At 38.1% G+C, this 24401-nt stretch overlaps 1 protein-coding gene across 3 annotated transcripts in view; it reads left to right on the top strand.

Moving 5' to 3' along the window:
* Nucleotides 1–24401, top strand: part of CCHR11.PART0H12orf4 (chromosome chr11.part0 C12orf4 homolog) — a 919017-nt gene that overhangs the window by 378606 nt on the left and 516010 nt on the right. The gene's annotated exons all lie outside the window — the stretch shown is intronic.

Here is a 24401-nt window from a genome sequence, read left to right on the forward strand (position 1 = left end):
GAGGAGTGAAGGGGCATGGCCTGTTGTCTTTCCCAGGTAGAGGGCTGGGTTGCAGATGCATGGTGAGCACACTGGGTGGTGTGATTTCCCTGGTGGAGACTAAGGACACCACCATCTGTGCTTGGGGATGGGAGAACAGGGCAGCTTGCTCATAGTGTCCCTTGTGGAAATGATGAACAGCCAGATAGGTCAGCCCTTTGCATGCCCTGTTCATTCTTGAAAGCCATGTGTTCCCAAGGGTTGCAGGTTTTAAGAACATCCAGAACCACCCACCTGGTGGCATATATGATGACTCCAGTTGGTTGACCCCCATAGCAGTGACAGCGAACAAATGGACCTGTTGGCCAGGAGGGGGCTTTTGATAAGCTAGCAATGGGGGCAAGAAAAAAAGCAAAAAGTTAAAACACTACAGCATCAGATAGAACTCTCTTAGAGTAGCATTGTCTGTGTTTTCCATCTGTAAAATGAATTTTGTCACTGGGGCTTCCTTTCTGTAGTTTTTTTGTTGGCACTGACAAGAAAAAGATGTTCCATTTCTCTGTTCATTCCTGTCATGTAGGTTTACAGGTTAATTATCCTTTTTGCCAAAGTCTTCCACAATTTTGCTCTCTGCCTAGTAAAATCAGTTGTCATTTTACTTACAAATATTTTTCAGGTTTATTTTCTTATGTAGTTATTGCTGCTGTAAAAATAACATTTTATCTATTTTTTAAATTCAATTTGAGTGGTAGTGTTGTCGCAGTCTAACTTATTGGTTTGCCTCTTGCATTCAGTGATCCTTGACCAATCTAATTATGACAGCAAAACTGATGCTTTCCTGCATGAGACTGTTAGTTTACAATCTGCTTCAGCCAGCTTGTGTCAGCCTCTAGGGGAGTCATAGTCAGTGCTTCCAGGAAAAATGTTTTTATTCTTCATGTCTTATAGACCAAGAGAGCATTTTACAGCAGGTAGCCAAGTGCACAAGCAGTAAATTCTGGACAAATGCTTGTTTGCTTTTGGCTATGGAATCATTAAGGTAGACTTAGTAATTTACATACTAGATGGTGTGTTTTTTTTTCTTTTTCATTTTGCAGTCTTTCGCATTTGAATTTCAAATGCCTTGTTAGATGAGCAGTTTGTTACTCATTGCAGTGCTTTGCAGATGTTTCAAAAGCGTTATTCACTTTTGTTCGCTGTTAGCTGTCAATAAAGCAGATGATTAAAACATCTAGACAGATATCAATAATACAGAACCCATCAGAAGTATCAGCAAGCCCAAATGAGATTTTTTTTTGAGTTTTCTCTCTCTTTATAGTTTACTGTCATATGCACTAGGTGAGTAATTTTCATACTTCATCATTTACTGACTCCAGTTTAGTTCAGACAAGTGATCTCTTAATATGGTTTCTTGCCAGGATTCTGCCATAAATTTTTTCCAGATACCTCTGCTAGGGTAATTACCAACTGTGACCTGTCAGTGTTACATACAGTCTTGGATCTGCTAATACTTATTAAAAAAGACAAAAAATGTGAATATAATGGGCACTCCTTAATCAACATTTTTTTTTTCTTAACATGTTTATAGTTTCAAAAGACTGGATGAAATGGAGGTATGTTTGTCTCTGAGACCTCATTAAATATAGATAATCTGAAATGTTTTATGTACAAAAATGCTTTGTTGTAAAAGCAACTTCTCATTCACACAAGAAATCCCTGAGACCTCAAGTTCAGTTTATTTTCCAATGCACACATTCACAGAGCTACTAGCCTGAGTTTTGGCTGTTTAAGAACTTGGCAAATTAATTTCTTAAAAGCCTGTGTTACACAGTGAGTGAGTGCAGTCATCCAGTCAGTACAACTAAACCTGCTTCTGAGGTAGGCTTCCAAGTCAGTAATGAGTCTTAGAATTACAGTGTGTACATGTCCAACACAACCCAAAGTAAATTTGGGAAGCAGTACTGGATTTTGCAACTTCAGCAGTGATTCTATGGCCTGCTTGAAGAAGTCTCAGTTTTCTTGATTTTATGCCATGCTATGGGTTGTTTTCTGGTTTCTTTCTGCCTCTTAAATTGTGCTGGATGACTGGCTAGTATAAGCTGTCCATATAAATGCGTGTGTTTATATTTATATTTATATATATATATATATATATATATATATATATATATATATATATATATATATATATCTTACCCATGTCCTTTAACCAGGTTGTAGTTGAAAAAGAGTTTGTGTGAACCGATTAATTTACCTAGTAAACAGATTAATACATTAAAAAATGTGACAAGCACTCTAACACACAATCACAAATGTGCAGTTTTCCATGTAGCAATTATTGTTAATAAATTTCTAGTGAGTATCATCTAGAGCCAAATAAGTCATTTTTTTCTAGTCATCATTCATTAAGGCTATTGTCAAAACAGTGTCCCCTCAGCATGTACCTCTCCAAACACTTCACCTTGCTTGAAAGGTTTCAGAAGATTTTTAACTAAGAAATCACTCATGCAAGCTCCTGTTCATCAACCTTTTGTGGCATGAAACATCATGCCCCTTTAAGTCACCTTCAGCTCAACAAGTGGCAGTACCTAGAATGCTTGCACCAAGAATCTCAGTGTTCATCACCACATAAATAGGACCTGCTGGCACAATAGATATATTATCTGACATATATCTTGTCCTTGTCTCTTGCAGAAAATGTAGCATGACTTAGCCACCTTTAAATACCGTCTTGAAGATTAGATGAATAATCACAAAATCACTCAGAGGATATGAGTATAGTTCTCCTTGATCAGGACAGCTAATACATTGACTGATTTAGTAGGTTACAATTGTCCATACAAGCTTTCATTTGCTTTATCTAGGCTACCTAGTAGTCATTTTGACCACATAGCCGGTAAATATGACTCTGAAATTTTCTAGCTACTCCAACAAGTCGGTATCTCTGGGTCTGTAAGTGATGATGTCCAGTTCCAGTCTTTACATAGCTCAGTGGTAATTTGAATGATTAAGGACCAAGCTGCAAACCCTTTGCAACAACAAATGCTGGTGTTGCCAACAATTACTGAGATGGTCTAGTGGTCATCAAAGTCTGAAAATCTCTCTTTAGATATGTCTGCTTAAGTTCCATCACAACTACTAACAATGCCTGTTTGGGATTATGAATGGGGAGCCAACATGTATTTCTTTAAGTTCGAAGAAGATGGTTTTCAGAAGAGCATTCTTATATTATCAATGTGAAAGATGGAGAACCATGACCATTGCTGTTCAGACAGTGCAGAAGATACAATGCCTGATTTCTGCAGTCAGACACATATAATGCTATAGCTATGTGGAAATTAAAGCCATAACAAATATTTGGAAGCAGGCACTGAATACAACCCATCAGGTACATTACTCAGCAGTTAAAAATAATTATTTGGCAGACTCATTTGACATGTCTCTATCACTGATACTTGAATAACAGCTTGATCATCACTCTAGCAGCATAGCACTTCAGTGGAGGATGCCATATATAAGTTTGTTTGCATGAGACTGCAGCCTTTGCTCTCATTTCTGTGGTCCTCAAATCCTCAGACACATAATGATGGATGTCTTCTCCTTTCTCTGAACTCAGGACCTACCTTAAGCCTTCCACCCATTCCCACTGGTTTAGATTTTAGTGTTCAAAGTCAAAAGAAAGTATGGTAAATTAAATTCTTACAGCACACACATGGCCAAAACAGCTGTAGTTCACACTTTTATTACTAGTTTTATGGTGTCCAGCAGTACCATCTTCCTTTTTTGAAGAGCTGTATTACAGAATCAAGAAGCTGTTCTCATCCACACCTCATATCTTCACGCATGGACAAAGCAATTCATGATTTCCCACAAAATTACAATAGTTTCCTTTTCGGATTGTTAAGTGACATTTCATATCCACTCATACACCACTTTGACATACACAACCATACCATACCTTTCAGTGGTTTATGTGATTGGTTCCCCCCCCACACCCACAATGTTTATACACCAACTCCATGGTCACACAGAAGGGACCAAAGTGAAAACACCACCATAGTGCTGTAGTCAGTAAACTGCACATCAGTAAACTCTTGATAAACAAAAACAGCTCTTGCAGTTGTTGATGTAATGCAGCGTCAACATTATAAACGAAAACCATATAAATTTCATATATATATATAGATATAGATATGTACACACACACATACACACACACACACATACATATATATAGATATATATATATATATATATATATATATATATATATTTATATGTGTGTGTGTGTGTGTATATCTATATATATATATATTTATATATATATATATATATATATATATATATATATATAGGTTCATAGGTTCATACTAGGCTCTCTGCCCTAGGGTATTTATAAGCCTAGCCAGAGTGTGTTTGGCTTTCGCCACCCATTTTAAAATAATTTTGCTATGCCCTTTTTCGAGGTTAGTATACTGTGCGTCTGTCTAACAGTGACACAGAAGTGATACCCGGGGTAAACCTACGATCTCCCATCCACTCATCAAGATTCCTCTTGAAGAGAGTCAATGAGGGACTCTACCTAACCTGGACTGGGATTTTATTCCAGAGTGAAGGGAGCCTCTGGGTTATGAATCTGTCCCTCCAGCATGTCCTATTTATTTCAGTGCTGAGGTTCAAGTCTCGAGCGTGGCTCGATGGGATTTGGATTTTCTGAGGTGCAGCATGTCCATTAATTCCGGGTTGGACATGGCTTTATACATCAGGCACAGATCGCCTCTGAGCAGGCGGTATTTCACTGAGTAGAGCTAGAGTTTCTTTAACCGGGCAGCATATGGCATCTGTTTGAGCCCTTTGATCCTCTTGGTGAGGTACTTTTGGGGTCTTTCCAGTTGCTGCAGGTGTCTGGTAAGGTACATCCCAAAAGGGGCATTGTACTCAATTATGGGCCTGATGAGGGATGAGTAAAGAGGCAAGATGACCTCCCCTGATCTAGATGTGAATCCCTTCATGATTAGGTGGGCTATATAAAATGTTTTTCTAACCACTTTGGCCACGTGGTTGTCAAATGAGAGATTGCTATCAACTTGGGTCCCCAGGTCCCTAATTACTTCTTCTGTACTTAATGGATTACCACCTATGTGGTAATTTGTGGGCACTTTGTTTTTGCCAAAGGGGATGACTATACACTTTTTGGCATTTAGCTTGAGACCATGGCTCTGGCACCAGTTGTCTGTTTCTATGAGGCCCTTTTGGAGGATGCTTGTGTCGGCTGGAAAGTCTATTATGGCGCCCAGTTTGCAGTCATCTGCAAACTTGGTCAGCCACAGTCCTTCCGTGTTGGCCTGTACCTCCGAGAAATATATACCGAACAAGAGAGGTCCCAGGACTGAGCCTTGTGGGACGCCACTTGTAACTGGTTTGGAGTCTGACATGGCTCCAGCAATTCTAACCATGTGGGTTCTGTCCTTGAGACAGTTTGCAACCCATCTAGTGACATAGGGGTTTATATTTAAGCTGGTGAGCTTATCTATAATGCCCGAGTGGGGTATTGTATCGAAGGCTTTTGCGAGGTCCAGGTAGGCTGTGTGAACCACCTTCCCCTCGTCAATGGCCTTAGTGACTGTTTCAAAGAAATCAACCAGGTTTAAGAGGCAGGATGTGCCCTTAACAAAGCCAAACTGGGTAGGATCCAGTGTCTGTAGGTCCCCAATATCTTTATTTATGAGGTCCATGATGATCCTTTCCATAGCTTTGCAGACCAAGCTAGTCAGGCTTATGGGGCGATAGTTTCCAGGATCTGTTGAGGCACCACCTTTGTGGAGAGGGACCACTGTTGCTGTACGTCACACTTTGGGTACATATCCTGTAGTAAGGCTGAGATTGAACAGTAGTTTTATGTTTGGGTTTAGCTCTTCTATATATATTTATATGTGTGTGTGTGTGTGTGTGGTGTGTGTGTGTGTGTGTATATATATATATATATATATATATATATATGTACACACACACACAAACATATAGTTATATACTAGTATAGAATATTTTATTGGAAGACTCTCATCACATTCTGTTAAATCACAAGAAGAAAAATAGTCCCTTCTATATGTACATATCACATAGGAATAAATAAAACGGGCAGCACATCATAAGTCAAGTAACTCTAAGACCACACAGTAATGCAGGTAAGGGAGGATTTCCCATATGAACACTTTCCCCTGTCTGACTATAGCACTGTACCTCTCCAGCCTCATTTAGCCCCCGCAACCCTCAAACTCCACATAAACTACATCTCCTATTGCAAAACAGTGCAAGTAATAGAGTATTTCCCTACCTGCAGTGTTACAATAATCTTATCACAATCAGTAATGCAGTAGTTTGATTATTTTTTTTGCTTTTGTTTACCAGTTAAAGCTGAGTGGGCACAGGACCCGTTTACAGTGGAGGCCCAAGGAGAAAGGTTCCAATATACAAACAACAGTAATAGATAGAGTGACACTAACATTTGAAAGGCATTAATATACAATAGTCTTTACAACATTTTCAAAAGAGGGAGAACTGCATTTCAAATTTGATAAAGTATATAGACAGCCATATTGTGTTAGTTTGAAGAAAGAGAGTTGACAAAGGCTTTTGATATAGAACCATCGAGGAGACTGTGATAAATATACTTGTGTGTGTTTATGTATGTGTGTGTATATATATATATATATATATATATATATATATATATATAATATATAGTGAGAGCGATATAGAAGATAAAATATAGCTATAATTACAGACTTACATATAGGTTTTCACTGCACTTGTGGATAAGTGGCTTAAGTGCAAGAATTTAATGTTGAGGTGAGCTTTGCTGTAATTTACTGTATTGTGAAAGCTGGTGGTGGACTTCTTGGATGTTTTTCCACTTTTCCTCACTGTGGTACAATCATGGAGTTGGTATATATAATTTTGGAGATGCAGGGGGGCAAGCCTAACTGCAAGAAAAAAATTTTGATAAGATCATTGATGACTTGTAGGTAAACCACAAATATATACATAGACACAAACACACACATGCACACATACATAGTAGCATCTAGTAGTGCTTATAGTATTAATAACCGTCTAGAGACAGCTTTTCAGTTTTTACGTGGATGTTTATTAATAAGGAAAACTCAAAATGGAGAGTTACATAAAAAAAGAGAGCCATTCTTGCACTGCTAGGTTTTTCTACAGTTCCATTTTTCTTCAGTATTCCAGAATATACGGTGTTTTCCTCAAAGCTGACCGGTGAAAAAATCAGTGCTTAAATTCATTGCTTCCCTTCAAAATGCTCTTCACTGTACGGGCAGGGGTAATCCCACCTGCTTATCAGAATATCAGTTCATATTCCTTTTCCAGGCTTTCCTTTCCTATGTCTCTGGCCTGCAAGGCCATTTTCCTTCACATTCCCTGGTCTTTCTTGTCTTGGATAGGTATCAGATTTCCACCTGTATAACTTTCTTGGACAGGCCCTTCCCTGGGTATCAGGTTTACACCTCTGTAGTCATTTTGCAGTGAGAGGAAATGTCTGTGTTGCTTCTAACCTCCAAACTTTTTTATTGGAGAGTTACATTGACTCCACCTACAGGCAGTCTCATTACATGAGGGATCTTCCAGCTATTTTTTTATCGGATGATAAGTCAGAATTCCATTACATCACATACCCACCTCACCCAGCTCACCCTAGATGAGCTCATAGTCTGCAAACTGATTTGGCAGTGTGAAATGATCAGGTCACTGTCTTCCAGAGGCATCCTGGGTTTATGGGTGCCATAGCTATATGAATGTGCCTTCTATCTAACCATAATATATTTAACACTGCCTTGGCCTTTGCTATACTTTCTGGATTTTGAAGTGTTACAAAGCCAAATTTCTTAGAATGCAGAGTTTTTATCTCAGACCACAGTACATCTCGAAAGCTGGCCATATTTGTCAAACACCCTTTTCAAATTCTGCTTAACTGTGGTATAATCCAGGCCAGCTACAAATGGTTTTCTTTTGTTGTAGCCTTTGACAAAGGTTTTTAATTGTTTGTCACATTTGTACAAAAGTTTCCGACCTCTGTTTTGTGCTGCATCTTTATTCACTGGGGCATTGTCATCTTCACAGACCATTGTGGATTATTTTATAGCAAACATCTACTGCAGTTTAAGGCAATACTTTCACTTTTGTGGTGTGGCTTTGATACTGTATTTTGTCACTGTCGTGTTTTTCTGCATTCATTATTTCCATTTGCCTTCACTTTGGTTTTATTACATTCCTTAATTTGTGTTTGTCCTGAGCTATTTGCTTTCTGTTGCTGTAACTATGGTGGTGGTGCTGCGGTAGCGTTGTCGCCTCACAGTAAGACGCTGTCCTGTTCGATTCTCAGCTAGAGCGTCTTCTGTGTGGAGACATGCATGACTGGGTGTACCTTTGTTGAAGGTTGTGCGTCAGGGCCAGCAACTCGGCATGTAAAAATCTACTGCCAATCATTAGCGGACTGGAGTTCCACTGTGGCGACCCCTAACCGGGAAAAGCCGAAAGACACAACATTGGCTGATCACACCCTTCTGAAAGGTTCTTAATACACTTACTCCTCAGATCATTTTTTACAGACTTGCATTTTGACAGAGATACCTTCTTTAGGATATTATTTATATTGTTAGTTTCTTTCATTTGCATGAACAACTGTTTTATTTTGCGCTTTAGTATCTTTTAACAATTTAAACTTTGTAGCAGGATTCTCCACTGAACGTTTGTTGCCTCTAATTATTACAGGCTAACACTTGCCTTTTATACTGAGTTGCATACCTCTCATACAAGTCATTTGGTTTTGCTGTCCATTTTCATACCATGAATTTCTGTGAGTCGTGCCTCTTACTCAACTCAGTCATTTCTTTTGTGGACCCTCCTTCAGTACCTGAAAGTTACAATGCAGAGTACCTTGCATTTTTGGCTAATAATTTTTATTCTTTGTCAAAACATATTTTACAAGTTAATGTGCAGTTCTCATATACATGGTGCACTCAGGGTATTAGTTACTAGGGCATTAGTTGCTGGTATATTACTGCAGGAGAGCTATTCATTTAACATTCTCTATAATCAAAACATCATAATCAGCTACCTAGTGTTTACAATATATTTCTGTCTTACATTTCATTTTATTTCCTGTTAACATTTTGCAGGATTTTCAAAGCAGATGTAAACTCCTTTTCCCAATTAATGATAGTTTAAATGTAATGCTGCTGCTTCTTCATCTTATCTTTATAATCTAAATTAAAATATTAGCAACCTTATCAATATACAGCAAGACTGTTTCTCATGTTGTTTTATAACAGTGGTTGCTACTTGTGTGAGACAAGCCAGTGTTGTCTTAGAATATATCATGTTCATGATTGGTTATAAACGGTCCATTTCTTGCTCCCTCTTTGATTAATGTCATGTAATATATCACTGACACAGCTTAGGTCCCATTTGTTACTCATAAATTATTCCTTTTCCTTCTCTCCTTTATCAGTTCCATTCTGTTAATTTCTTCCATAATTGTCTTAACTTCAACCACTGTTGGTTTTGTCTTTAGTCTTCCATTTTCCTGTAATTAAATTCTTTTGCAACTGTCAGTAGCAAAGAGATCCCTGCCTTAGTATACCTCGGTTGTGCCAACTTAACAAAAACATATCCATACTAAGATCAAGCTCTTCTCCTAATATTTTATTTATAATAATTTGTATCCCCTGGTTGTATTCTTGTAATTCGGAACATACAAATGTGTTCCTGTGATCCTCTTTCTGATTCGGCACATCTCCAACATAGACTGTATGTGGAAACATTTATTTCTGTCTTAGCAGGTGTGTAAAAATACCATTGCCGATATTTTCATGCAAATACCGTAAATCTCCTAGATTTTGTGTCATACGTTGGTGCTAAGCATGTTTCCCTCCAATCTTCACCCGTTAGTTCTTTACCTAATCTTTCTCTCTGGTCTTGTTTTACTTTGTGCTCTGTTTAGTCTTTAACTCCAGTAGTGCCTTTTATGTCCTTTTTAACAACTTCTTACTGACTGTTAACTCAGTTCTTGCTTCTGTTGTAAGGTGTGATATAGACTGGCTTCCCTGCATTTTTGTTTTCCACCCCATACTTTTCCTTAATTTTGCTGCTAGTCCTGTGTATGCAAAATGGTCTCTTTTATGCAATCCAACATTGTGTTTTGCAGTTCCTGTTTTTTTTCTTCTTCTCCTTTTATAATCTGCTCCCAAAATATAAGGAAAACCTTTTTTTCCTGTTTCTGCCTCCATAGTTCTGCTACACTATTCCTGGTTATATAACCTTTTAATATTGTTCTATCTTTCCAGTCTCTCACACCTTTTAGCCATAACAGTTTTGTAGCCTGATTCATGTGGATTGTACAGACTAATCCTTCTTGCCTTTCTCCATATTTGATTAAAAGCCTATTTGTAAGTAAGTTTCATTTTTGTGTATTAACCTCATCTCAGTTGCTTTGTTTTATCTTTGGTAATCTCAGTCCTCCTTGCTCTTTAGTTAATGTTAATTATCCTTATAGCACCCTCTCCTTCTTCCCTTCCTAGAATAATCCCTTTATTATCATTCCATATGTCCTCTCTTGGTGAATAAAAAAAAGCCTGTCCACCAATGAGCACTAGTGGGACCAAAAAAACATTCCATGCCTGTATTTTACTTTCCTTATCCATAGCCGACATGTTTTCATTGCTTACTATTCTTAATGTTTGAATTTGTTTCCTCCCAAATTTCTTTAGCCACATTCTGAAATATCTCATTCGTTTGTGACCCCCCCCCCAAAAAAAAAGGTTAATCCTGCACCATATTGAGCAATGGTACACAATTCAGTGACATTCATTTTTTTTAGATTTATTTTAACCTGTTAACTTATTAAAATATTTTTAATATCTCAAACATATTTCTTATGCCAGCATCTGAATTAGATGTACATAAAATAATATCATCTTCAAAGAGAGCTATTTTCTTATGTGCATCACCCCATTTATATCCCAAAAATCTATATTCTGTAATACCCATGACCAAGGTCTCTAAATATAGGAGAAATAGCAATGAAAGTGCATAGTCCTGTCTTATCCTCTTGATCAATTTAACCATTTCTGAAGTCTCCCTTCAGCATTTTATCCTAGCTTTGGCTCCCTTATGAACTCAAAATGTTAAGTTTATCTATTTTTTGGAAAACTAAATTTCTCCAATGTTTATATACATATATTAATATATGAATATATATATTCATAAATATAATTTTATAAAATCCTTTATTTTCAATTGGAAACAGACTGCCTGCCTTGCTTGGATTACTTTTGAATACTTAGTAATTCTGTACAATTATATATTTTTTATTATTCCTTTTTTTTTTTTTACTTTAGTTGAGTTTAAGTTTGCTACTTCTACTACTGTTGTCTGATCTGATTAATACACAGTGATTAATAGAGATATATGGACTGAAAACGTCCACACAGAGAAGTTTCTTACACTGTTTTGTTTTTGGACCCACTATACTTGTTCAGTGGGTTGTTTTGAGACTTTGGGGATACCACGTAGATTACTTGTTTTTTTTTTTACTTGTTTAATACTTACATGTTTCACTGACTACTGCTGCCAGGTTTCCCTGGGAAAAAAATTACCAAGCAACATTTGCCACTTCAGCAGGCTGCTGAAGTGCATGAGCTGTAGATGAGTGACTGCTGTTGCCATGTGTTTCCTCTGATGCAGCCCATGCAGCACCAAGGATCAGTGGTTACACACTGAAAGAGCAGAGAATACCCATCTGCCAAGCCAGACTGAAATACTTGTGCTTAAGGAGGTTTTGCCTGTCAAAAGTAAGTCTGCTTCTTCTGAAATTCCTACCAGAAAGAAGTTGGACATATGTCTTCTTCTTCTGTCTCAGTTACTTTGGACAGCAGTGACTTATTAGGCTTACCTCAGGGTTTGGTTCAGGCTCTTGACCCTTCAAGTTCTGGTGTTATTGGTAAAGAAAAAAGTGATTCTTTAATTTCTGAGTAAGTTCAAGATTTTGTGTTTTTTGTATTTCTAAGTCTTTTTTATTATTAAACAATTTCTTTATTAAATTATCACTTATGACATAGGCAGTCATGCATTTATACAAATGAAAACAAACCTTATTGACATAATTTTAGTTGCAAACATTATACATCACTTATAATCTATCCAGTCACTTTCAGTCAAACATTACATAGCTCTTTCAAATCCTGCCTTCTTTTAAATCTCATTCATCTGCATGTATTTTTCCCACAATTTCCATTTTTTCTGTGTAATTTGCTCATCACCTTTTCTAAAGATCTCATTTCCAGTTGTTTTATTTTTGTTGCTATATTCACTACTTCTAGTAAAGTTTGTTTAGACTTTGATTTCCATTTCCTAGTAATTCATTTTTGACAGCCACTTTAATTAGACTCAGCAAGGCCTTACTATGTCTAGGCAATTTCAATTCTGTATCATAGCTCGAAAAATAAGTTTCTTAATCATGCCAATTTGCTCACCCAGTATTTATGATAGTGGTCTACAGGAATTTTTTAAAGGCTGCCAAATCATTACACTCCCAGAAAATAGGTTCCCAATTAACTTTCTTCCTGATCGCACTTCCAACATTTGCTATCTACCTGAGTAAAAATTCTTTGGAGTTTACTTAGGGTATAAAAATACCATTTAAATACTTCCAACCAAGATCCTAACTCTTCTAGACTTTGTTGTATGTTTAGACGACATACATATATTCCCCAATTTTTTTCTTTGTGAATTGTATATCTAATCTCTCTTCCCAATCATATCTAATCTCCTCAGATTGATTCTTATAGTTATCCTGCAATGTTTTACATTCTGTACTAATTATTCCTTTTTAACATCAGCAGATTTTACTAAAAAAATCTACCAGTGCTGGTCTTTTGCTTAGGATCCCCCTATTTCTTTTGTTTGCGTATACTCCGATATCAGTCCTTGATAGGGAAGGCAATCTGTAGCCTGCAGTCAAAATAAATTCTTGGCTTCTTCCCATTCTATTACCTTTCTCTCTAATAATTTATTTCCAATACTTTGGTTCTTTTTCCAGTTTTCTCCAATACATTCCAGACCCTTCTTGCCTATTGTCTGTATCCATAATTGCAGTCATCCCTTTCGGCAGAATCTCCTTTTTCTATTCCTGTGTTGACTTAGTTCTTAGAATACTTTCTGCTACTTTGTGAATGTAATATTCTGTATGGTCATTCTTATTCTTCTTAAGGATCTGTATCTAAAATCCCAGTCTCTCCTTGTTTCTTGACCCCTCCCCCCATTTCATCATCATCCCTTTCCACTTTGAATTACAGATTTCTGCTTGTGCTATGCATAGGAGCCTTAACTGTGTAGCTCTGAAGTACCTCTGAAATTTAATCCCAGTTTGCCTTGTTCTATTGGAAGAATCATCTTATCCTACTTGACTCTTGCCATCTTCCCCTTCCATATAATGTCCTTTAGCTCTTTATTAATTGCTATCCATAACTTCTCCTCTGGTTGATAAAAATATGCCTGACCTGTGTATAAAACTAAGGGGACTGAAAACATTTTAACTGCTTGTATTTTACTATCCCTATCCATAAAACAGCTTCCAGTTTCTCAGTTTTTGTATTATCTTTTGTTTAGTTTCTTCCCACATATTTTTAGCTGCCACACCAGAATCCTTTTTAATTCTTACTCCTAAGTACTTAATTTGTCATGTCCTCATAAATATTGATATTGCTGAACCAATTCATGCCTGGGCACATCATTTACAGCTATTGCCTTTGTGTTAGCTTCATTCATTTTGTATCTTGAAAAGATCTGAAACTGTCTCAAAAGTGTTCCACAACACTGAAATGTCCTTTTCTGGTTTTATCAGGTATAAAGTAATATCATTTATAAATAGAGACAGCTTGTTTTGACTACCATGCCAGTTATATCCTTGAATTTCTGAGTCCCTTATTTTCTTTACCAGTGGTTGTAAATATAATGCAAATAAAGGGGAAAAAGGACATCCATTCCTCTGCCCAAAGAAATTATCAGAGAGGAACCCACCCACTTTGTCACCTCTGATCCATCATAAATCCTCCTAATCAACCTTATTATTGTTTTCAGGGGAATGAAAATACTTCCATTGCCCTGCTCATAAAGTCCCAGCTTACTCTGTCAAACGCTTTCAGTACATCAAGACCCACCAACAACAGAGTCATTTTCTTACATTCTGCTTCCCTCTGGATCATCAGTGTTCTGTTAATGTTGTCAAATGTTTGTCTGTTCTCCACAAAACCACACTTATCCATGTCTAGCAATTTTGGTATCACTTTTGCCATTCTTTTAGCCATTATAGACAACACTTTACAGTCATGGTTTAGGATTGAAATGGGTCTGTATGAAGCTGGATCTTATGGGTTGTTACCATCTTTAGGTATTACAGCCACTACCACTTTCTTCCAGGATGTTTGTGCTTTTTCTTCTGTTAAAATACTCTTAAAATAAACCTTACAGGAGTACCATCTATTCCTGGGGACTTTCCTGTGGATTGGTCATACATCATTTTTATGTCATCTCCTTCTATCCTAATTGAGCTTCATCTAACACTAACCTTAGCATATTTAATTATTTCATAAATATTTCCTTTTGTACCTTTTCTTGATTTCCATATTTCTCTGCTTTATACATACTTAATAATAAAATTTTAAAAATATGTCTAGTACCTCTACAGCATCTCTTTTTATCTTCCTTGTTATAGGCTCTCCAAGTTAGATGACAACCCTTTCTACTTTTTGTTGCCTGACTCATGCTAAAAGTTTATGTGCTGTGGAGTTATCAAAAAACAGTTGCTTAGCAGCAACCTTTCTAAACTCATGCATATTATCGAGGTAATGGCTTAGTCTGATGTTGTCAGTTTTCATTTTTTTCCTCATCAAGTGGGTTTGGATCTGACTCTTGGATCCAACTCGGACGCTTTTTACAGCTCGTGGATACTGAAAACTCTTGAGCTTCCCCCTTACCCATAATGCCATACCTCAGATCTCATTTGCTGCCTTCACGAATAGACATCGTCACTGTTAGCTGTCGAGCTTTATACTCGGTTTGTGAGTAAAGCAGTATATATATATATATATATATATATATATATATATATATATATATATAAGATCGCAGATATACCCCAGGGATTACCTCAGTGTCACTGCTCGACAGAGGCACAGCAAAATAATGGGTATAGTTCCCCATACTAAAGGGGTGGCGTAAGCCACAAAACGATGGGCTAGGCTTGTAAATGCCCTCGGGCAGATAGCCTAGTATGAACTTATGAACCTTATGAACCTTATATGCGTGTGTGTGTGTGTGTGTGTATATATACATATATATATATATATATATATATATATATATATATATATATATATATGGGATCACTACGAAATACCGTACACCCAAAATCCCGACACTTAAAACACCAAGACCAGATGACCGAAACCCTGCATTACTGAAAGACCAGAAGCATGAAATGCACAACCCCGATGTTAAGGGATTTTGCGTCAGCGCTTCTGGTGTTGTGATTCAGGTAAATATGTGTGTGTAAGTGTGTTTGTGAGGGGGGTGTAGTGTGTGTTGTGACTGTGGTGTGTGTGTGTGAGGGACTGTAATGTGTGGGTGTGAGTTTGCCTTGTGTGCCTGTTTGTGCGATTTCGTAGTTAGAATAATAAAGTAGGGGGGATGTGGTGGGCGCAGGGGGGCTTGCCCCCTATGTCTAGTGTAGGATGCATTGTTTGGTTGTGGGGGGAAGGTGTGTGTGTGTGTGTGTGTGTGTGATGTTTGGTTGTGTAACTTTCGCCATTTTGAATTTCGCAGTTTTAAATATTTGGTATTGTGGGGTTTCGGGCATGTGGTCTCGGTGTTTTAAGCATCGGGATTTTGCGCATTCGGTATTTAGTAGTGATTCCATATATAAAGTAGTCTTTTTTTGTATTATATTCCTTTCTTATCCTTTCTATACTTGTCTGTGTAATTTAGCATTACCATTGTTGGTACTCTTTTTTTTTTTTCAATTTATACCCTTGTGGTAGCTTGTTCAGTTACCATCATTGGTAACGTTTCACTGTTTTTCTTTCCTTCTTTTCCATTTCGATAAAAAAAAAAAAATTCCTTTTTTTTTTTTTTTTTTAGTTTTATTAGTTTTTCAGACATTCTTCTGAAAATGACTACACTGTCTGGTTTTAAGAAATGTAAGGCCTGTGGCCACAAAATTACTGTCAGACACAGATGACTGTTGTGTGTACTGTTTAGGCCCAGCTTATTTAAAACAGTCCTGTGACATATGTAAGGCCTTTAACCTGTGAGTCTTAGTAGACCATAAAAATAAACTTATTTTGAAAGGTTTGCTCCCTGCGACCTTTCCTGAGACTGTGTCTGTGGCTCAACTCTTCCCCCAAGAAAATAGAGAATAGAGGCCAAATAGCATTCTTCAGACCCTTCCAGAACCTCTACGCTCTGTTCATATCCTACTACAGAACCACCTTTTAAGGTATCCAAAAATGATCAGATCTGATTTTGTCAGATCCAAAGTCTAAACCATTGGATCCAACAGCTTCTGATACCAGATCTGTATCATCGGATCTGACACACTGAGCTGAAGAAGCTTCCTCTAACCCAATATATGTTGTCTCTGGATCCAGTAACTTCCCATCTTCCATCGCCTTTCCTAGAGAGACTTCACCATTCCAGGACCCCTTACCTCTTGTTCTCTTTCTTCCAGGAGTCTGACAGAAGCAGATGTGAATAGAATGATGGGAGTTCTTCTGGCTCCAACCCCATAGGTACTAGTACTGCTGTGCCTATTTTTGGCTCTTTTTCTGCTCTCTCCTTTGGTTTCAGAGCACTTGGGTCTGAGATTTCTGGAGCCATCCATGTCAGTTCCAAAGATAATTGTATCTTCCACTCTGATACTTCTGTACATGGACCTGCTCCGAGCGTGTTGGAGCCGGATGACTCTCGGAACCATAGCTTCATTGCCAGATACGAGGTGTTGGAGTCAACTCTGAAGTCATTGGAGCTGTCTCTGCCCCTCAGAGCCTCAGCATTGAACAGCTTGACTCCAACCTCTGTCTTGAGTAGGCTGCCTTTGAGTCAGATGGAGCTGACAGTCCAGAAGTATGTGTTCTTGGAACCATCAGCCTCTTTCTTTCTTGGGCATTCTGCTTTTGAGGTAGTGGAGGGAGTTTTCTCTGCTTCTAGAGGAAGGATGATCCTCCCACCTTGGATCCTTCTTCCCAAATCTATCTGTCTTCATGTCTTGGGCCTCAACATTCTACTCTACATGGACAGCCAGTCCAAAGTCCTGGGTGTACTCATATCTGTCTGATACTTCTTCGGAGCACCCCACCGATGAAGTCCATAAGAAGAGAAAGTGCAATAGGAGGCACTTAGAGTCCCCTCAAGAGTTGGTCATGGAAGATACTGATTTTGATGAGGGAAAAAGGTCCCCAAGATCACCAACTGATGATGTTCTCTTTGGAGACATCATGGAGATCCTCAAGAAAAGAGGTGGCTGGTCTACTGACAACTCTTCCCAGGAGGAATCTGTATTCCTGAAAGCCTTTGGAGCTTGACTCATCTATTTCCTGGTTAACCCTGCCTGCTGATGAGCTCATTCATTTGATCTCTTGGTAGGCATGGAAGGAACGCAATTCTATTTAACCGAGCCCTAAGAGACCAGTCAGGATCCTGGTACCACCAAAGAGTAAGGAATTTTGGAGTAAAGGAGTATCAGTAGATGCCATGGTCATAGCAGAGGCCACAAAAAAGGAACTCCCAGAACAACGTTCCACTGTTCATCCCCCTAACAGGGAGTTTAGGGTGTTGGGCAGATTCAGGAAGAGTGTATATACTTCAGCGACTTTTGGACTTGGGTCACTGAATTATCTGACACACTTCACCAAACCTCTGAGAGATTGATTAAAGAACTCTCCAAATGATTCTCCTGGACCATTACTCCTGAGGCAGAGACTTCTATTGCCTCACATTTGGCTACCCTATAGTCCATTTCAAATTCATCCAAGAGGCTCATTTCACTTGCAGCTGAAGGTACCTCAAGGGTGGTGGGTTCAGGCATTTCCAGTGGGGAACATTCCTGGATGTGCCAGTGTGATTTCTCTGAGCTCTTCAAGTCTGCTTTCGTCAATGCTGTCTTTGACAGGAGTTCTTTGTTTGGCCCGAAGGGTAAAGACACACTATGTGTGATCAGGATAGTAAGACCCTGTCTGCAGTGGGCATATGTTTTTCATTTCCTCTAAGAACCTTCTCTCGGAATCAGTGAGGTGGTTTAAAAATGTGGTTCAGAAAGTCTCAGGGTCCTTTCCATGATTCATGTGGAGATAGCTCCCCCAGGGGCAGAGGGGGGGGGACTCTAATGGAAGACTCCACCCACACGGAAGTGGAGGCCTGTGGAATTAAGGATCTAGGGACACTTTCTCTGACGGATCCTACCAGCGGTGCTGAAAGGAGGCCTGATCCTTCATCTCTGGAGGCAGTTAAGGGTCATCTCTCCCTGCACCAGAGAGCCTGACTAGAGATTACAAAAGATACATGGGTGCAGAGGATTATTTCTAGAGATTATATAATACCCCTCTTAATGATAAACAAAATTGTCAATGTTCCACTGAGTCAAAGGAGAGAAGCAGCACAAGAAATAAAAAGCGCCTAGGAAAGAGAGTCATCCAGGAGTTCCCCCCAAACCAGAAAGAATCCGGAACCTACTCAAGATTCTTTTTAGTGTCAAAGGAAACAGGGGACTGGAGAATATTTTTAGATCTCAACATTCTGAACACAGTTCAATACAGGAAGGTCCAGATGGTCACGGTTCAGTCCATTTTGCCTTTCCTGCCCCAGGATGACTGGATGTGCTCAGTAGATCTTTAGGATGCACACTTTCACATAAAAATGAATAGATGATCCAGAAGATACCTACTCTTCCGGCTGAGAGCCAGTCATTACTAATTCACAGTTTTGCCCTTTGGTCTCACCACAGCCCATAGGGTGCTCACCAAATACATGGCAGTAGCAGCAACCCACTTGAGACTGCAGGAATTCCAGGTATTTCCTTGCTTGGACAACTGGCTCATAACCGCTGCAACCAGGCATCTCCTAACAGAAACATGAGATTATGTACTCCATCTGTGCTCCCATCTCAGAATTACCATTAATCACAAGAAATCCCAGCTAGAATCATCTCAGGTATTAAAGTTCATAGGAGCTTGGTTCAATAAGGTATGAGTGACAGCCCACCTTCCCTTACCAAAGGTAGAGACTATTTGATTTCAAGTCAAAAAGATAATTCAGACTTTTTCACTGTCAGCTCAATTGATTCTCCAAGCTTTAGAGTCAATGTCTGCTGTGATAGTTTTGGTTCTGCTAGGAAGATATCATATGAGAATTTTTCAATGGACCCTAGTGACTCAGTGGTCTATTCAACACCAGCCTTTGTCCAGCCAGATCAGAATAACTCAGATCAGATTTTTTAAGGCCCAAGGCTGTAGTGACTACAGATACTTCCCAAATTGGGTGGGGAGGGGCACTTGAGAAAGACAGTCCACGGCACATGGTCACTGAAGAGGCCAACACACATATCAGTGTCCTAGAAATGAGAGCAATTATGCTAGAATTGCAGGCCTTACAAGACTTTCTCCCTTCAGGGACCATTTCAGTTCAGGCGGACAATATATCAGTGGCCTACTACATTAACAAACATGGAGGAACCAGATCGTAGCCCTTGTGTCGAGAAGCTATGAGTTTGTGGCCATGGGTGATGTCATCCAGTCGATTTCTGATAGCAGTGCACATTCTGGGGAAATACAGCATGATAGCAGACAGGTTGAGCAGGTCTGTTTTATTGCCTCATGAGTGATCTGTCAACATGAGAGTTGCAGAAAAGATATTCTGCCATTGGGGCCAACCTTGCTGCAATCTCTTTTTTATCTCCCCTCAGCAACAAGTGCAGCAGGTTCTTTGCCCTGATCCCCCCCAACCAGGAGAATCACAGAGAGATGCTGTCTTCCATGATTGGCCCCCTGGTCTCCTGTATGCTTACCCCCAAACCCCTCTAATCCCCAAGTTTCTCCAGAAAGCATATTGACTGAAGAGCACAGCCATCCTCATTGCCCCTTATTGGCCTTGTCAGATTAGGTTCCCCTTTCTTTGGCCTTATCTAGTTCGCCCTCCATGGATTCTGGATCCAATTTCAAACCTCCTGTCTCACCTGACAGACATAATTCACCTGCACATCTTATGCCTAAAGTTTACCGCATAGTTTATCCACTTCTATTGATAGCTAGACAACTCAAGCTCTCCCCCACTGCCCATCACATTCTTTTGTCTTCCTCTAGGAAAATTTACAGAAGTAAATGGGAAAGTTTTTTTGGGCACAACAGAAAGAAACTGACCCTTTTTTAGCACCAGTACCTAAAGTTCTTGAGTTTTTTAATTTTTAATGAGGGGGCTATCTCCTTGACTATTAAAGTATAACTAGCTGCCATTTCTAATTTTCATATAGCAATAAACAGTTCCACCTTAGTTTCTTCAAAACTTTGTAAGCCTTTTTCTTCTGAGACCCCATTTTAAAGATCTAACCCCACCATGGGATTTGAATTTAGTTTTACAAGCTTTAACTCGATCTCCATTTGATCCATCAAGAAAGTGTGAACTCAAATTTTTAACCTGGAAAACTATCTTTTTAGTAGCCATAACCTCTGCTAGAAGAGTCTCAGAACTTTAAACCTTATATTCTAAACCTCCTCATTTATTTTTTTATAAAGATAGGGTATCGTTACGAATCAACCCATCCTTCCTTCCTAAGGTGATGTCAGAATCCAACATCAATCTATCAGTCTTCCATTTTTCTTTCCAGATTTCTCAAACAAAGGGGAATACATGTTACACTTATTGGATGTTCACAGACAGTTATGTTACCATTTGCATAGATTAGGAAAATTCAGAAAAGCAAATCAATTATTTGTCACATTTTCAGAATTAAAATTGGGCAAGCTAGTTAACAAAGTAACTTTAGCCAAGTGGCTAAGTGGTTGCATTTCCTTTGTCTAAAACAAATTTGGTTTATCTTTTTCCAAAACCTTTGAGAGATCATTCAACCCGGTCCATGGCGACTTCATCAGTATTTTTATCCAGATCTTCCATGGACGATATTTGTGCTGCTGCAACTTGGGCTAATCCTCATACTTTTATTACTTATTACAAGTTGGATCTGGTCTCTAGGGGAAGAGCAGCCTTCAGCCCAACAGTGCTCCGGAATATCCTTCCTTGAGTCCAGCCGGGATTCAGGTTGCAAGAGACTCTGTCCCACTTGTTGAGGAATGAATGAAAATTGACAACTTCAGATAAAGAAGTTATGTACTCACCATAATGTTCTATCTGTGTTTTTCATTTTCATTCTTCTTCAACGCCCCTCCCTCCAACCTCCTACAATTTTGTTTGTGACTTCTGGAAGAATAAGAAGATACTAAGGGAACCAGTGTTACTGCTTTTGAACTCCAGATATTGGTTTGTCATACAATTGTTGTTCATTAGTTCTTAATTAGCAAAAAGGTCAGCAAACAAGATCTGTCGTATGGAGGGGGACTAGAGTTTTCAGTATCCAGGAGCTATAAAAAGTGTCTGAGTCGGATCTGAGCACACTTGTTGAGGAAGAATAAAAATGGGCACCGTAGATGAAGTGTTATAGAGAGTGCATAACTTCTTTTTTTTATGTTTTGCATTTTGCAATTGCTCTTCTTCTTGTTCTTTGAGATTTCCCGTATTCTGAAATACTTCAACCTTTGTTAGTCTCACTAAATTATTTTTTTACTTCTTAACTATCTCTCTCTTTCTTTCATTTCCACCCTATTTTTAAACTTCACTTTAATTTTATCCCACTTCCTAGCTATATTTTCAGAAGAAATTTCTATGTTCTCTAATAACTCCTAAATAATTTCCACTACCCATTCCTTAAATTCCTCTGTTTTCAACAGATATGTGGGAAAACGCCAGTGTCTCATTTTTATTTTAGTTATTATTGGCATGGGATCTAAAATAGTTATTGGATATGGATCAAAGCTTTCAATTAAATGCACATGTTCCTGTGAAATATATTTTCTGTCTAGTCAAGACCAGTTTTTGTACCTTGGGGAATAATATGTAAACTCACTCTGAACTCCTACTACTGAATTCACATCTTCCATGCCAAATATTTTCATAAATTTCTTCAAAAATCTACCCTCTTTTGTTATATTTTCCCTTCTGGGCCCCCCAGATACATCTTTACTACTGCAAATCAAATTCTAGTCCCCACCTAAAAGTAATATTCTCCTGCTGAAAGCTGAATAATTCTCCCAGAATTTTCTTAAGCTCCATTATAGCAGTTTTAGGTGGAATATAAATACATGCCAGTGTAATCCTCCTCCCTTGCCAGTAGTCCATTAGTACTTCAAATCTACTATTATTATCTTTTTTTATCTTCTTCTATAATTATTGGAGCTCCTCTTGCAATTAATATAAGTACTGCTCTTTTCCTTTGTCCCAGGTATTCTGCTGAATAACCATCCTGAAAACCTTTCTTTATCAAATTTACATGTTAATTTATTTCCAGATATGTCTCCTGTAGCATAGCTGTTTGCACTCCCCATTTTTTAATATAGTTCACTACTCTTTCTTTTTTATATATATCTGTGAGACCATTTACAGTTGAAGATAATATAGAAAGCATAGTTATGTTAAAAAAGTTATTATTCCCACCTTTTATGTGTAACAGCTTTTTTAAGCGTCTATTTCTAGCTTTTGTGTTACATACATACACAGATGTTTAGCAGGTTTATCTTTTATACAGTTGTTTCTTATCATATCCATTTGAGCCTATGCCACACATCTTACAAAGCTTTTTGTGTTATTGAAAGTCCTCAAACAAAAACAAGACACACTCCTAAAGCATATTAACACTAAAATACAAAACTATGTACATCTTCAAATATTGAAGTTTTACCCTCCTAATAGAAATAATTTCCCAGACTGATAGCCACACTTACAGACTTGGGTTACACATGCTAAGATTCATGGTACAAGTGCCTGTGCTTCTACTAAGTGCTGTTTGGTTTTGTTTTATCTTGATTACTTTCCCAAACTTGGAAGAAACACTTGAATGCTTTCAGAAAACATTATCTCTTAACCATTGTAAAAAATAAGTATTCTGTTTTTATTGCTGTTTATCAGATTGTCCCCATGGAGACACAGGAACCAGATACAGAGTTACTTCATTTAATTGCTTGGCAGTGTTCTTTTTTATTTATTTGCTTTCTCTTAAAACCTGTTACTAGATGAAGCCAAGGGCCTTAATCCAGTCATTCCCCTATGCAAGAGGGAAAAAATGCACATCAGTTTTTCCTGCTGTTTTAGCCAGACTTTTCTTCTTTTTTTTACATTGCAATGCCTACATTTCTTTAAACTGAACAAGGAAAAAGAAAGAAAGAGAAGAAGGGAGAAAACAAAACAAAACCCAGGGGCAGCTTTTTACATTGGTATCACCATTACACTGAAAAATAACTGGGAAAAGTTTAATTTATAGCATGCAGGTTATGCCATTCATTATAAAAATACTACTATTAAGAACAAAATTTGGTTTTACTTATAGTTAACTCTTTCCTTCCTTTCCCCCTCCTAAATGTTCTTCCAAACATTAATGACATAAAGAAGGGCATATGCTTTAGAGTTAAAACAAAGTAGAAAATAGTCCAGTATTTCCAGGATTTCTTGTTTGTTCTGTCATGTGTTCCAAATATAATTAATGCTTTATAATCCCACATTTATTTGTCATTTTCCAAGTTGCTAGTTTTATTCCTGTTGATCTCCATCTCCCAAATCCAGTCTCTGCTTCTTTTCCAATGTATTAATGGTTCTTCTAGGGAATTCTTGTGTTTTTTTCTATCTCTCAAGCATTTTTCATTGAACCATTGGAACATTTTTCATGGGCACAGTCTCTCTGTGATCTTTATTACCAGGAGAACAAGAAGCAGAATCTCTTTCTGTTTCATAACTCACTTTTTGTTGGACAAACTTTTGTAGTTCCTCCTTAGTATGCACTGCATCAGAAAATGGTTTTGTCTGTCCAGGAAAGAATATTCTGAAAATAGCTGGATACAGCAGCATGAATATAATGCGTGCTTCTCAACATGCACTGATTAGTGGAATACATTTACTCCACTTCTTCCTGGTGTATAGAGAGTAATCATTTTCCACAAACACTCTGTCTCCCACTTTTACTGCTTCGTCCTTCTGCCGCAGTTTTGTCAGAATCAAATCCTTCTGCTGGTAGTGTCTTTACTATTAAAGGTGTA

This window comes from Protopterus annectens, chromosome 11.part0 (genome assembly GCF_019279795.1).
Source record: "Protopterus annectens isolate FY-2018-M chromosome 11.part0, PAN1.0, whole genome shotgun sequence".
Taxonomy (NCBI): Eukaryota; Metazoa; Chordata; order Ceratodontiformes; family Protopteridae; genus Protopterus; species Protopterus annectens.